This window comes from Rhipicephalus microplus, chromosome 7 (genome assembly GCF_043290135.1).
Source record: "Rhipicephalus microplus isolate Deutch F79 chromosome 7, USDA_Rmic, whole genome shotgun sequence".
Classification (NCBI taxonomy): Eukaryota; Metazoa; Arthropoda; class Arachnida; order Ixodida; family Ixodidae; genus Rhipicephalus; species Rhipicephalus microplus.
The window spans coordinates 57,818,169-57,832,459 of record NC_134706.1 but is presented as its reverse complement, the minus strand read 5'-3'; the positions used below and the strand labels follow the sequence as shown (position 1 = coordinate 57,832,459).

Here is a 14,291-nt window from a genome sequence, read left to right as displayed (position 1 = left end):
CTCATTGTTCTTCTCCCTTCTCCAAGTCATAGCCGTCACTTTTTTGTAAACGTCACCGGCATATTGTAACAAAGGTAAAACGTATAATTAAAATGTGTGGGGAAAGTTGATTGCAAAAAGTACGATTGCGCATGGCACAATGTTCAAATGATCGTTGGCGGGGTCTGTATTCAGTGTGATTGTTCGAACGCCTAGATTTCTTCATTAAAGGGTTTCATGGAAGCTATACGGCCGAAATGGGCATACAGAACGAGAACGAAACAAACCCACCGCCTTTTAGTGAAAATATCTGTCTCTTATTACGAGAGTGGCATGTTTTTTTCGAATGAATATATCTTTCTTCTATTTGCGGTGGACTCTTGTGGCCACGCATGAAATTTGAATACCATTCCAATAATTGTAATTGTGTCTCTGAAATTCCACATAATTTCATCTGCTTTTTATAAGGCTTACGTGAATATATAAATTTGAATTCCTACACAAAATAAAGTTTTTTTCTTACAAAATGTACACATTTTTATACATTTTCGTAATTACTCTACAGAAGCATATGTAATTTAAATGTCATTCAAATACAGAGATGTTTCCGAGCGCAATTCATATATTTATTCAAGAAGATTATACGAATGTTAAATTTCAATATTACAATGTTCTACATCTCAAAGTCACAATATCACTATGTGGGAAGCAGCAATGAAGCGCTCCAAAAATTAGGACCACTCAGGCTTCGTTAACATGCACCTGAATCTGAACACACGGACCGGCAGCATTTCACATCCGTTGCAATGCAGCTTCCAGGGCAGGGATTCGACTCTACCGTCTTCAGGCCAGCAGTGTAGTGCTTTAATCACTCGATCTCCACGGTGGGTTGTCGAAATTCAGTTCTCCGCCAATCATTTCTCATGTTGTTCTCGTGTGATACACATATTACTAGCTCGCGGGAATGATTCACATGGCGCACAGAACCCAACAGTCGGGTTACAAAAGCATAGGACGTCTAGCCTAAAGAGCCTTAATTTTGAGAGGTGCCAACAAACTAACCTCCAACAGCATTCAGAGCTTGTGCAGTGACTCTGGTATCGATTTCCGTGTGGCTTATATCGGAAGTGGGAAGCAGTAAGTGACTTCGCGATGTTTCACTGGCAATGCCATCTCTCTCTAAGTCTTATCATCTCGCTAGGTATTTCACGATAAAGGGCAAACAGATCGCAGCGATGGACGGCATGACACGTTACAAGAACACTTGGCGGCGCTATAAGACCTGGCTAAATCTCAAGCAACGAAATGTAGGCGAGGGTGTCACGATAGTAAGGAAGCGTGAACCGCTAAAGGTCATTTCCTGGATGCCGTAAACGGCCGTTGCGAACAGCAAATGAGCACTTTCACGACCGACTCGGCTGTTGCTCCGATTCCTTTTCCTCTCGCGCGAAGGCAATCCTCTCAGCGAAGCAGCGGGCACCGCGGACGTACAGTGCAAAGCACGAACGTGTGTTGCGTTCTCAGAACGGTCTTCTTACTTCCCACTTCAGTTGCTCGATCTTTTTTTTCGCACGTGCGCTCGCATTGCCGGAAAAATAATAAGTGAAGCGAATCCTGGACGATATGAACGACCATCCGTCCGTTCGCGAGTATACGGCCTGCCCCCGTAAATGGCTGTTCGTTTTTCTGACGAGTGCAGGTTTTGTTTTTTCGCCTTTTTTGGTGCGGACATCTCCTCAGTGGTGGCACGAAGAGTGGCCCGCGCATAGAGAAGAAACAATTGAGGGCACATCAAACGGAACACGCGGGAAAGGCCTCGTAAAAACCTCCTGTCGTAATTTTTCTTCGTTCCGTGCTGTGTCGGCGCAGCCATAAACGCTTCGTAGCTAGCCATCCTGCCAATCAACGATTGTGTGTGTGGGCTTGTTTTATGCATTTGTTCTTCGTTCCTTACATAAGTATGGACACCGTGCAGTGGCCAAAGGGCACTATCTAGCTGTCACTTCTCAGCCCACTTTTACCGACATAGGCCGCTAGGACTGTAAAAAAAAAAGATGTCACTCGATTAAGAAAAGCACGAAAAGGCACTGCGTGGTTCATAGCTCATCGCATGCTCTGCATGTGCTTTTAAAAATTTTCAAATAGCTGCACTTTTCTTTTGAACTGATTCGTAATAGAAGTCAAGGATAATGCGATAATAATGATGTCTAGAATGGTACGTGGAAAATGCAACATGGTTCAGGGACAATTCCGTGGAAAGTTCCGGAACTTTTTTACCATCTCATGTCCATTAGGTGAACTGATATGGCACAGTACACGGGCCTCCAACACTTTGTGTTAATTGTGATACGACCACCATGGCTGGAGTCAGACCCACAACCTTAAGGTCAGCAGCCAAGCATCGTAACCGCTACACCGCCGTGGTGCTCGATAATGTCACAGCGTCTGCCTGCAGTTTTAAATGCGAAGCATTCCTTAGCCAACTTCGGTGACTTTGAGCGTATCTATCTATCTATCTATTTATCTATTTATCTATCTATCTATCTATCTATCTATCTATCTATCTATCTATCTATCTATCTATCTATCTAGCCGCTTACGTTTGGGTACTCTCGTGGTCACCCCCTTAACTTGGCGTGAACCAAAATTAGCATGGGAGAGTAAGATGGCTTGAGAAATATGACGCGGTTGTCAGAACATAAATAATGTCCCCTTCCCGTCGCGTATGTCGTCAAACACTTCCCGCCAGACAGTGGCGCATACCCACGAGCGTGTATGTGCCGCTGGTATGTGCCACAGGTGATTGACGCTTAGTATCTACCCAGAAACGACGAGAACACACATGCGCAATTTTAGCGCGTGAGCGCTAAGCAATACCCGAGATTGGTAGCGTCGACTCAATGAAGGCATAGAATAAATGCCAGTGTTAAGGAAAACCGGACATAAGCAGCGTTTGCAAATAACAAACTTCAGGGTTCCAGCAAGAATCGAAACCAAGCATTCTGCGTGGCAGTCAAGCATTCTTCCACAGAGCTACGCCAGGTCTCGGAACTACTTTACAAATAGACGCTAATCTTCGTGAAACTTCAATAGTGGTCGCAGTGCTGCCTACCCACTTTTAAAAATATTACTCCTTTGTTACAGCGGTTATGTCGGGTTAACGTCATTATGGTTCAGTGCCATGCGCTGAAGTTGATTTATTTAGCAGTGTCTCGGGCCAGCATCTTCGCGAGCATCCGCGATTCATATCAGCTTTTGGTGTGCTAATATACGCATGTTCCAGTTGATATCATTGTGCAAGTGTAAACAACTGGTTATATAAACAGCAACTCTGAAACATATGTCTGTGCGCGCAACTTTTGCACATATGTTTAGCGTAATTTCATGACGTGTCGTTCAAAATAAAAAAATTGCAACATGGTCACCTTCCCTGCGCATGCTTCGCTTAGCGTCGATTCCAAGGTACGTGAGAACTGCCAATTTTTTCTCATTTCTCTCACAAGGCCATTGCGTTTTAAGGCTGCTTCCTGGCGCAGAAGAATGTTCGCGTGCACGGGGTGTACTGGGTACATTGCAGTTCATATGTAACGACAATTCACGGTTAAATAAATGAGAGAGGACTACGGGAAGCCGAGCTTGTTTATGAAGGCCCGTCGTGAACGCGCAGTATTGTGGAGTATTGGGGAGTATTGTGGAATGACGAAACGTGGCCTGGCATAGCGAGACCAGTGGAAGCACATGCGTGATCAAGCTTTCAGGTAACCAACATAGAAAAAATAACGAACGACTCAGGGCATTTTCTTTCACGTAGAGCCTCATCATGTGTGGAAATGGCAGGTGGGGCCACCACAGAAGTGTAGTTTCATGGATATAGTCAGCGCTTACAGAGTTTTGTTCTGAAATATCGCGTTTCTCTTTGCGCGTATTGTTTCTTTATAAAGGTATATGCACGCGTCTGGGTGACACATTTCCGAAGATTTGTAACAAAAAGCTGTGCAAACGTTGTTTTATTTTATTTTATTGAATATACCTTAAGGACTCTGTACACATCACAGCGTTTTACATGGAAAGTAGGAAAAACAAACAAGTAAGTTATTATTTACAAAGTGTGACTCAACAGAGTTGTTGAAATCGAGCATGGCTGGTGTGAATGACGGAGTCTGTGGGAAGATTGTTCAAGTCGAGGGCAGTCTTGACAAAGAATGATTGCAGATGCATGGCGGTGCGAGCACGAAGAGGGTGTAAGGGCTTTATCATGGCTGGTGCGTTGAGAGATGCGATGAGCTGGATTAATGGGAGAACAGTTACGTAGGACATGAAAAAAACCTATGAAAGAGTGAAAGCCTTGTGATTTTCCGGAAGAGTAGTTAGACCTGTCTTTTGTTTTAAGCTAGAGTTGTCGAGTAAAAATAAACAGAATAAATAAATCTCGTCGCTTGGTTTTGTACTGATTTTATTAAATCGATTAGAACGCGTTCAGGGGGATGCCAGACAGAGCAATCATATTTTAATTTAGGCTGGATTAGTGCTTTAGAGGCTTGTAATTTCACTGGAGGAGATGCATGTCTTAGATTTAGCTTAAGACAGCCTAAAGTACGATTAGTGGCATTGGTAAGATTGGTAACGTGAGTAGCCTATGTGTGGTCGTTATGGAAAGTAATACCCAAGTATTTAACGCTAGCTTCTGAGGAGGTGAAGTGGCCGTTAAAATGTGCTGGTACTTTCTAACCATAAAAATATTTTTTTTCACTCTCTATAGCGAGGAGAGGACATAAACCATGTCCACACAAAGCAGCATAAAGTGGGTGGAGGCGTCGTATGCTATACACCTATCCCAGCGCATGTGTTTCTTGCTGACAAATACGAGAAGTATTACGTGATCTCACATTTGTGAGACCCTGTTGTTATAGAAAACAAACGAGGCTTGAGTTTGCCACTAATTGTAGCGTTTTGTAACAATCACTGTTTACGCTCGTTATTCAAGTGATTTATTAAAACATTGGTGAGTTCTAGCAACGAATAGAGCACGCATTCATACGCAGGCAGTCGAAATTGCCAAACCAAGGCGGAGGAGGGAGATGTAGGAAGCTGCCCTGAATACCACGTTGTTTATCTGCGACAGGAAAATATTAAATAGACACTAAAGGTAACTATTAGGTCGACGTTCACTGTTAAAGTAGTGATCCGGAAACCTCGTAGTGTTACTTTTGTGCAAAGAAAGGACTACTTTGATATATAACCAGGTTTGATTGGTCCGTATCGGGTTAGCGCACTTCAAATTACCCGCCTCAAGAAGTGGACTGACCGGACCGACTGACGTCACTGTTGCAGTGCACAACGTTGCCAGGCTTTACTGCGCAAGTAGCAGCAGACCAAATCCAGCTGAAGCCACAGTAGCAACAACGGCCATTGATCAGTTTCCCAACATTGGCTCTGAGAATGTAGTCATTTTTTTTGTTAAACTGCGTTCTGCTAGATGGCACCACCTGTGTAGTGCGACTCCGCGAAAATTGAATTTTTGAGCCATTCGCGCCTTTTTCCGTAGTAACATCCGACGTTGTTTGTTTTTTTCATAAATCAAACAGAAGTGAACAAGCAGCATTTTATTGCGTCTCTTCATGCGCAGAAGGCTCTTTATTTAGTTAGTATAGATAGACCGATTGCTAGCGCATAATTTAAGGTGGTCCGTCTGATGACATCGGAATCATTTTGACAATGGCCTACTGCGGAGCATGTGTTCTTGTGCATTTTCCTCAAATTTTTGCCCTGCCGTCGTGGTCTAGTGGCTAAGATACTCGGCTGCTGACCCACAGGTCGCGCGATCGAATCCCGGCCTCGGCTGCTGCATTTCCAATGGAGGCGGCAATGTTGTAGGTCCGTGTGCTCATATTCGGGTGCTCGTCAAAGAACCCCAGGTGCCGGAAATATCCGGAGCCCTCCGCTACGGCGTCTCTCATATTCATATAGTGGTTTCGGGACGTTAATCTCCACATATCTATCTATATAGTTGACTTGCGCCCTGTAAGCAGCCTAGAATGTGTCCCTTTAAGCAACTTCGAATGGCTCTAAAGTGGAGCAATAATGAATAGTACTTACGTATATAGGGCCTGCCTGTGAAATTCGCGCATGCGTACTTTGCTAAAAGTGTGTCAAATGAAAACACTTTCGCGTGTGCATTACCAGGGACGAAAATCAATTTTTAAATAAGCGCACAACTACGCATGAAATTACACAAATGCGAACCGGTGAAAATCAAGTGGAAAGCGATGTCACAGTTGAACGTACCAAAGTATATTCCTGATTAGTGTGTTTAATGCTAAGGCCATATTTTGAGAGTTAAAGGGTGTGGTTGCTATACAATCAAAACACCATTACTCACAAAATTTAAGCACTTGTTTTTCACCTTCGAACGTTTCTTACGTTCGTCTTTTTGCGCTTGGGCGCGTGCGAGTGTTTTGCGCAGCGCCTTGTTCACAGCGAAAAAAAATTATTGATTTTTTTTCTGTGGCATATGCGAACTTGGACACCGCAACCTCGTTTTAGAGTGAAGGTAGATTGGCGAAAAATGAGAAAAATTTTTTAATTAGCGCAATCATCCAACAATCGCGTCTCTGTTTCACGGGTGATGGGCGTTTCAGCAAGCCGGAAAATTAGTCTGCCTCGCGACGAATGGCAAACCCTTCCTATAGTCCTTATGGGTGGCACTGTTGCTTTTCTTGCTTTGCTGGTGCATAGAAAAAGCACTCACAACTATCTGCGGCCGGCTCTTAGTTACAACAAACAGGGCGCTGAACAGGGGGATGATGGAACGTGCTTCACGTTCTGAAACTGCCGCTTTTGTCGGCTCGCTGATGTTCATTTGTCGTAAGAAATTTGTTCAATTTAAGTCTGGACAGTCTGTCTAAGTCTGTTTAAGTCTGGGCAGGGATTTTAGCGTTTATTTCGCGTGTTCTCAAGAAATGTTACCTTATATCCGTGCTTTAGAAACCATTCTGTGATTTTTTGTAGCAATCCCTTTCAAGATTTACACTGCTTAGCGCGCCTAATGGGGAAGCAGGTCTAAGCTGTATAGTAATACAAGAGCTTTGTGATAATATTTTGGTGATGCTTTTGAGTAATTGTACTTTTATATCGAGATACATTTGAAAATAATGTGTTCTTATCGTCAAATACATAAACATTGTACGAATTGTATCGTGATACTCTACAGGACACGGCTATCTCGTTACCCCTTTTTGCAGGAAATGATATGACGTGTTTGAAACTGGGAGAGGAAGACTTTTAGGGGTTAACTAAAGGCATGACATCGTTCGGTTACAAAGAGAGGGTGGCGAAAATGCCATACACGCACGAACTGGCTTATAAGGGTATGCGCTCGACGCATGAACCGCCGAATCAGAGTGGGAATATTTGTTGTATCACTGATAAAGTCTTCATCTCTTGAAGTTGATGCAGCAGCCCCAATTTTTTTCAGGTGCCCAGATATTCCATCAGTTTGCGGGTCTTGTCTCGAATCTGAACCAAGGCTGCCAACAGACGTCAAACTTCAGAAACTCCATTTGCCTAAATGCAAATAACCGGAAATCTCTGTCAGCAAAGCACATCATCTGCGTAAAATAAATCATTGTTTGATCTATATTTACTCAGGTTTCGTATTTAAAAGAGCAGTATTCTTTGCTTACAAGCTTCACTACACAGAAACATTATTGGCAGCTTTATGATGCATTTCAATAATGTGTTTCGGCAAGCTCAGCATCCCTGAAATATATAAGTATTTCGCTTTCTGTATTCCTGTAAATGATTTCTTAGATACTTTGTTTCGTTATGTTGCAAATGTATCTTTGAAATATCCCCTTACCTCAAAGCAAAGTTACCACAATATATGCATTTGAAAATCTAGCATATGTATTACGTTTTCTGTATTACTCAATACTTCTCTCAGTAAGTACTTCTACCCAGCACTGTGTGGAAGCACTTTAACAAGACTAACATTTTTTCATGAATTTATAAGCAAAATTGTATGACGAACGCGAAAAACATCCCAACTGGGTTCTTTCTCAATTGAATTCGAAAAAATAGTTCTTGGCAACCTTATTTACTTTGCTTCGAAGAACAACTATATGCTTGAGGAGTCTATTTTAACACTATAGCGTTAAAGATCTCGTTCCACAGAAATTCCCGTGTCGATGTCGGCGTCTTTGGTGGCCAGCGACAATATCTCCAATCTCCGAGAGTAAAAATTCAAGATAGATGATAATAAAAATCCTAGGCTTTGGCACGAATAGAACAGAGGTGTTCTACGCAGTAAGTTGCTCTTTAAAACAGCAGCGACATGCTACAGCTTGAAGAAGCTTCTGGAAGAAACGAACCGTACACGTACTGTATGTTGAAGGAAGACGCGTTCGCGCATCTATTGTTGCGTGGGGGACTCGCATGATCGCGATGGGCGTCAGGACATGTGAATTGGAACAAAGGGTTGGTGGTTTACAGCTACACCTAGGACAACGCCTACAGGTGTGATTAGTTTTGATGAGCAGCAAACAGCATCTGCAGTATGTGAAGCTGTGCAGGTACGCTTGTAGCCTGACGGAGGCGTAGTGCCTACTTCGCCATTTTGTAAAAGGAATCATCATGATGTAGTACGCATTTCAACGCTGTGCTTGAAGCAAGTAATATATAATAGCTTGAAACGGTCAGTGCCCCGCGCTCAGTCGTCCATTTCCTTGTAGCACTGTTGCGGTGTGTACCGAAAAGGGAAGGCGGACTTGTGATTGCGAAGGCAATACAAACAGGGCTATAATACGCTGTCACGTTATAATTTTCTAAATGAGGCTCTTTCGTGTTCTTACTTGGTTCGAAGCACTGAATATTCAGCTTACAAGGTTCAAAGTATCCGGCTTGAAAGCAATTTCAAATTCCAAACGTGACTGCTGAGTGGTATCAAAGTATTCAATGTTAATTTATGTAAAGAAACTGAATTCGCTCAAAGTTCTAAGCATGGTTTAGCGATTCATTTTTTTTATAGTCACTGCACCTCGTGTGTTCCACTTTTGACCGAGCGAGCTTGAAATGCATGGGAGAAAAGGAGATGCCCTGCATTGGGTTTGGGGCTTTAGATCTGGAGGAAAAGTTATATATAGCCTGATATGAGATAATATTTAATTTACATCAACTATATCACACGACAATCGTATCATTTAATTCTGGTCTTGTTTCAACACTGAAACAACGCATTTCAGGATTACTTTCAACCGACAGTGTTTAATTATCGACACCCTTAAGTGTGTGCTGTCTACGAAGTAGATATTGGCGGCTTTAAATGTATTATTCACATAAAAATATGTTGGTAAGTGTAAGAGAATGTTATGGAAGTTTCTATTGAATAATATATTTCATAGTGTTAATGAATGATAACACGCGTTCCTGTGAAGATGGAGCATTTACCATTGCGGACGGACGCGAAACTTCAACGTTTGCAAAAGTGAAAGTCATCCTATTCACTTCAAAGGTTCACTTTTTTGAATGAGACTATATAAATGAAATCATTTCATCCATATTAGCTTTTTCTTTTCTCTTCTCTCCTATCATAGCCAATTTCTCCAACGTAAACGTTCCTTCCATAATTTTTTTTTTTGCTGGACGAATTTCGTTCAATTGGTCAAAATGGTGCACTTAGTTTTTTTTTTTGCATTGCAGCATTTTGGAGATAAAAAAATACTTTCATGCCACCGGCTTGCAAAGAAATAAAGCACAGTTTCGTAAGTGAAAATCCACCTGTCAATGACGGTAAGTGAAAAAGCCTACTCGTACGGAGCAATGAAATACCACCCTCCTTCTAAAATTCGCAAGAGCGAACCGAATAAAATTAAGATAAAAGGAATAAGTTTTATGTACAAAAAGCGAACGCAGCTGACAGAAACAGCAGCATTTTTTAGCGGTCACCACGGTTTCATGAGTGGGTGCCCTAGCACTTTTAAATTGAGAAAAAAGGAGGCTGAGACTATTGTGTTGTCCTGAATGGGATAATTGTCAACTTCTTTATTCTTCGAAAGAACTTCAGAACGAAAAAATAAAACAGGTGCTTAGAAAAGAAAAAAAAACTGCGTCACCAGCGATAAGAAATTGGCATCGTGAAATCTTCCCCATTTCTGCTTTTTTTCGGAATGCACATGAGGCCAGCGGCACGTAAGGTGTACTTTAATACACTACCAATGTCTTTTGCGTAGATTATTGTCTACGTTCATCGCTGTCAAATATTTTGTCACAACACCGAATACATGGCGGCATCCTCTAACTTTGGTGCATAATAAAAGGCTTACCTCCACGAGGCGATGGCCCAAGGACCAACAGAATAAGCAGAGCTTGTCACTGACGTTCCACGTAGTTGTCTCTTCTTGACGTATGCTTCACACAACACTGCCCCAACAAATATGGAACCGTTGCAGTGGCGTAAAAAAGTTCACGTCCTTTATGGGCCAGAATCTACGGCAAAGTCCCTAGCTCCACTTGAACAAAACTGTCGGCTATCTCAGAACTTCAGTTTCTTTTGTCTCCACCAAGCAGTTTATGTGTCCCAGCTGTAAGTCCCAACTTCGGAATTTTCCTACTTCCAAAACATAGCCAGCTGTACTTGTACAAAAATGTCCTGTCACTAAGCGCAGCTGACTTCCGAGCTGACTTTTGACGACAGGATGAATCAATGCTCAGTGGTAGAAGCGAGCAGGCACCTCGGAGCAGAGAGGCTGTGATGCGGGATCACGTCGTCTGCTGCTACGTTGTCACTGGTGCTCCCTTGCGCTTTCGTGCGCCTGCATTGCCGGCCACGATCTACTTGATGCTTCGGGAAGTGTTCAGACCAAGAGCGCAAGAACCGGGAGTGGAGGAGGGTTAAAATCGAGCGAAGGGGAAAACGATTGCGAGATTATGGACCAATGGGGCGCGCCGACAAGCAGTGGCTGCAGCGTCATCTCGAGGCAACTTCTGCAAAGATTTAGCAGACTTTTCGGCGGCGCGCTCGTTCGATCTCAGGCTTGCGCGGCACATGGCATCGCTGAGATACATGCAGTGGTTTAGACGCAGATCGAGGGATGAATGATAAAAAATGCTCAAGCTGAGTAACTCCAAGAGCTAAACTACGAGCATAGGGAGTACTAGTTTTAATTCGTTTGCCCCAGAGAGACGTCACGTAGTAATTTGCTGGCAACAAAATTTTTCTCAATATGATTGCCACCACACCGTGTAAAATTATTTATAACAAAAACTGTAGAAGATTTTTTTTGCATATTCATAATGTGGCTGCTCACACTCGTTTCTGCGTGGTTATTTACTGCATATAGCTGCATCTGTAGTTGAAAACTCCAAATGCCTTTTCATCTCCCTCTAAAATCACAATATACAAATATATAGCCACTTACCCTCACCAAGTGGACGTTCAAACGCATGGCCCCTGAAAACTCTTCGCTCTTCGCCAATGACCAGTTTTCTGCCAGCAATGAATATGTAGTGTTTTGTCATCACTCCAGAGATAGCCCATGGTTGGCTGTGATGAGTAGAAATTAATTGATTCACAATGAATAAATACATTTTCATCAATCTGAACAATGCCTATGTTAATATTGTTAAGAATACGTCTCACTTTGCAAGCTGATTATAAAGAATTGGCCTGTTACGTTCACTATAGGCCTGCTGAAACAAACTTTGATAGAGCGTGGCAACAAGACTAAATACACAAAAAATAAAGTAAAAATTTTGTTACTGCAGCATATTTATCGGAGCAATACTGTAACGCGGAAAGGAGCCCTTAATGACTAACATGATCCAAGTGGATATTTTGGAGACCAGATATTAGTTTTGCATTGACGTTCAATGCGGAAATCTCTGGATTCGACAAACTAAGATCATTTATATTTTTTTCACACCAACACATGAGGAGGAGGAGAATAAACTTTATTATAAAAACAAGCAGGTTTGAACTAAGGGTTTTTCTTCTTCACATGTAGAAAGATGAAAAACACGGGTAGTGTTGATGCGCACAATATCCAGAGTCGGCCAATGAACTATGTTTGCGACATTATTACGCCATGTTTAACGTAAATATATAACACCGCATTTACGCCAGCATAGTTTTCTGCTGATACGCAATTAGCGGGCGTTCTTATAAAGAAAGGAGATGCGAACAAATTGGGAAACCGCATGCCAGTGTCTATACTTCCATACTGTTCTAAGGGTTTAGAGCAACTAATCAGCATTCGTCTCAACGGTTTTTCTGAAAAAGTTCATAATAACTGTCTGTCAATATAGCTTAACACAAAACAGCTCTACGGCACATGCGCTACTTCTACAAAATGAACATATATTAAATAATTATGAGGTACTGCTTTTAATTCTTGGTATTTTTGTCAATTTCAGCAAAGCCCATGACTGTGTAAATTAACACATTCTTTTAGCGGCATTAGAGGACTATGGTGTACGTGGCTACACCATTAACCTAATGAAGTCATACTTGGGTTCACAGTCTCAATACGTAGTCATTAACCAATATTATTGTTGTTGCACAGACATATGTTGAAGAGTTGCAGATGTTAATATAAACAGTTGTTTGCATTTGCACAGCGATGCCAACCGAAACATGCGCATTAGCAACACCACAAGATGATCTGAAGCGCTGATGCTCGCGAGGATCCTGGCCCTGGACACTGCTACACAAATCAACTTCAAGGCATGGAAACTAACCACAATTCACGTTAACCTGACCTGACAGCTGTATAAAAGGAATACTTATGTAATGTTTATAAAATTGGGTAGGCCGCAGTGCAATAAATGATTGACGTTTCACGAAGATTAGAGTCTATTTGAAAACACTTTCCGAGACCTGGCGTAGCTCAGTGGCAAAATGCTTCATTGCCACGCAGAATGCGTGGCTTTGACTCCAGCTGGGACCCTGACACTTATTCTTTGCAATCGTCTGGTATACGCTACCAATGCCGGGTATTCCTTAAAGCTCACGCGCTAGATTGCCCATGTGTGTTCTCGTTGTTCCTGAGTAGATATCAAGTAACAATCACCTGTAGCACATACCCGCATACCAGCGGCACATAACCCTCTCATGGGTATGTGTCACTGTCTGTCAGGAAGTGTTTGAAGACATACACGACGGGACTGTGACATTATTCATGTCCTGACCAGCGCGTCATACTCGTCAAACCATCTTACGCTCCCATGCTAATTTCGGTTCACGCCAAGTTAAGGGGGTAACTCCGTGAGCACGCAAACGTAAGCGGATATATAGATAGATAGATAGATAGATAGATAGATAGATAGATAGATAGATAGATAGATAGATAGATAGATAGATAGATAGATAGATAGATAGATAGATAGATAGATAGATAGATAGACAGACAGACAGACAGACAGACAGATAGATAGATAGATAGATAGATAGATAGATAGATAGATAGATAGATAGATAGATAGATAGATAGATAGATAGATAGATAGATAGATAGATAGATAGATAGATATGCTCAATGTCACCGAAGTTCACTAAGAAATGCTGTCAATTTAACACGCTCAAAGCGACACAAGTAGAAAATATTCAGTTATCGAAGTGCAATAAGCAGGGCATAGAAGAAAACCAAGCTGAAAGTTTCTAATTACACTTTTACATTATAAAACTTTATTCTTATCAGCCTTGTTATACAAGATAAACTTTTCAAGTTCATGTTTGAATGCATGTAACGATGACAATGATTTTAGTGAGTAGGGTAAAAATATTCCAAATATTCTCAATAATTATGCGTCATACATATAAAAATGACATTTCGAAATTTCCAATTTTTCTCTCGGTGCAATACATACGCTTATCGCATGCCGCACTGTAGGTCACTGCTATTATTGTTTTATACGACTCCGGGAATGTAATCCCGGCTTACGCAGGCTGAGACGCGGCGATTCACTTTCATTAATTTCGGATGTAGGTTGAATCGGATCACAGGTGCTGCTATGGCTTGGGCTTGTGTCACACTCAGCCAGAGGAAGTGTACGCGCCACGTTTCGACATCGGCTGGCAGAGCCCAGGAGCCTACATCATAACGCAACACCGGGGCAAATTAACCGATGATTTTGAGTACAAGTCATGCAATAGGCCATTCCTGAGCCTGCTCACTGAACCAATTAATGAAGCTTCCATCCCGCATATGTTAGACTATGTGGGCACACACACTGGATTGCACATCTACGCGCATGATATCATCACACGTGCACGATAAAAGTTTTCCCGTTTGACATGCCCAAAGTCAGCATTTCAAACC

General features: G+C 42.1%; 1 pseudogene; it reads right to left on the bottom strand.

The window, feature by feature from the left end:
* The window catches only part of LOC119179573 (allatostatin-A receptor pseudogene), a 66,203-nt pseudogene extending 55,416 nt beyond the window's left edge, over positions 1-10,787 (bottom strand).
* Between the last annotated feature and the right edge of the window lie 3,504 nt (positions 10,788-14,291).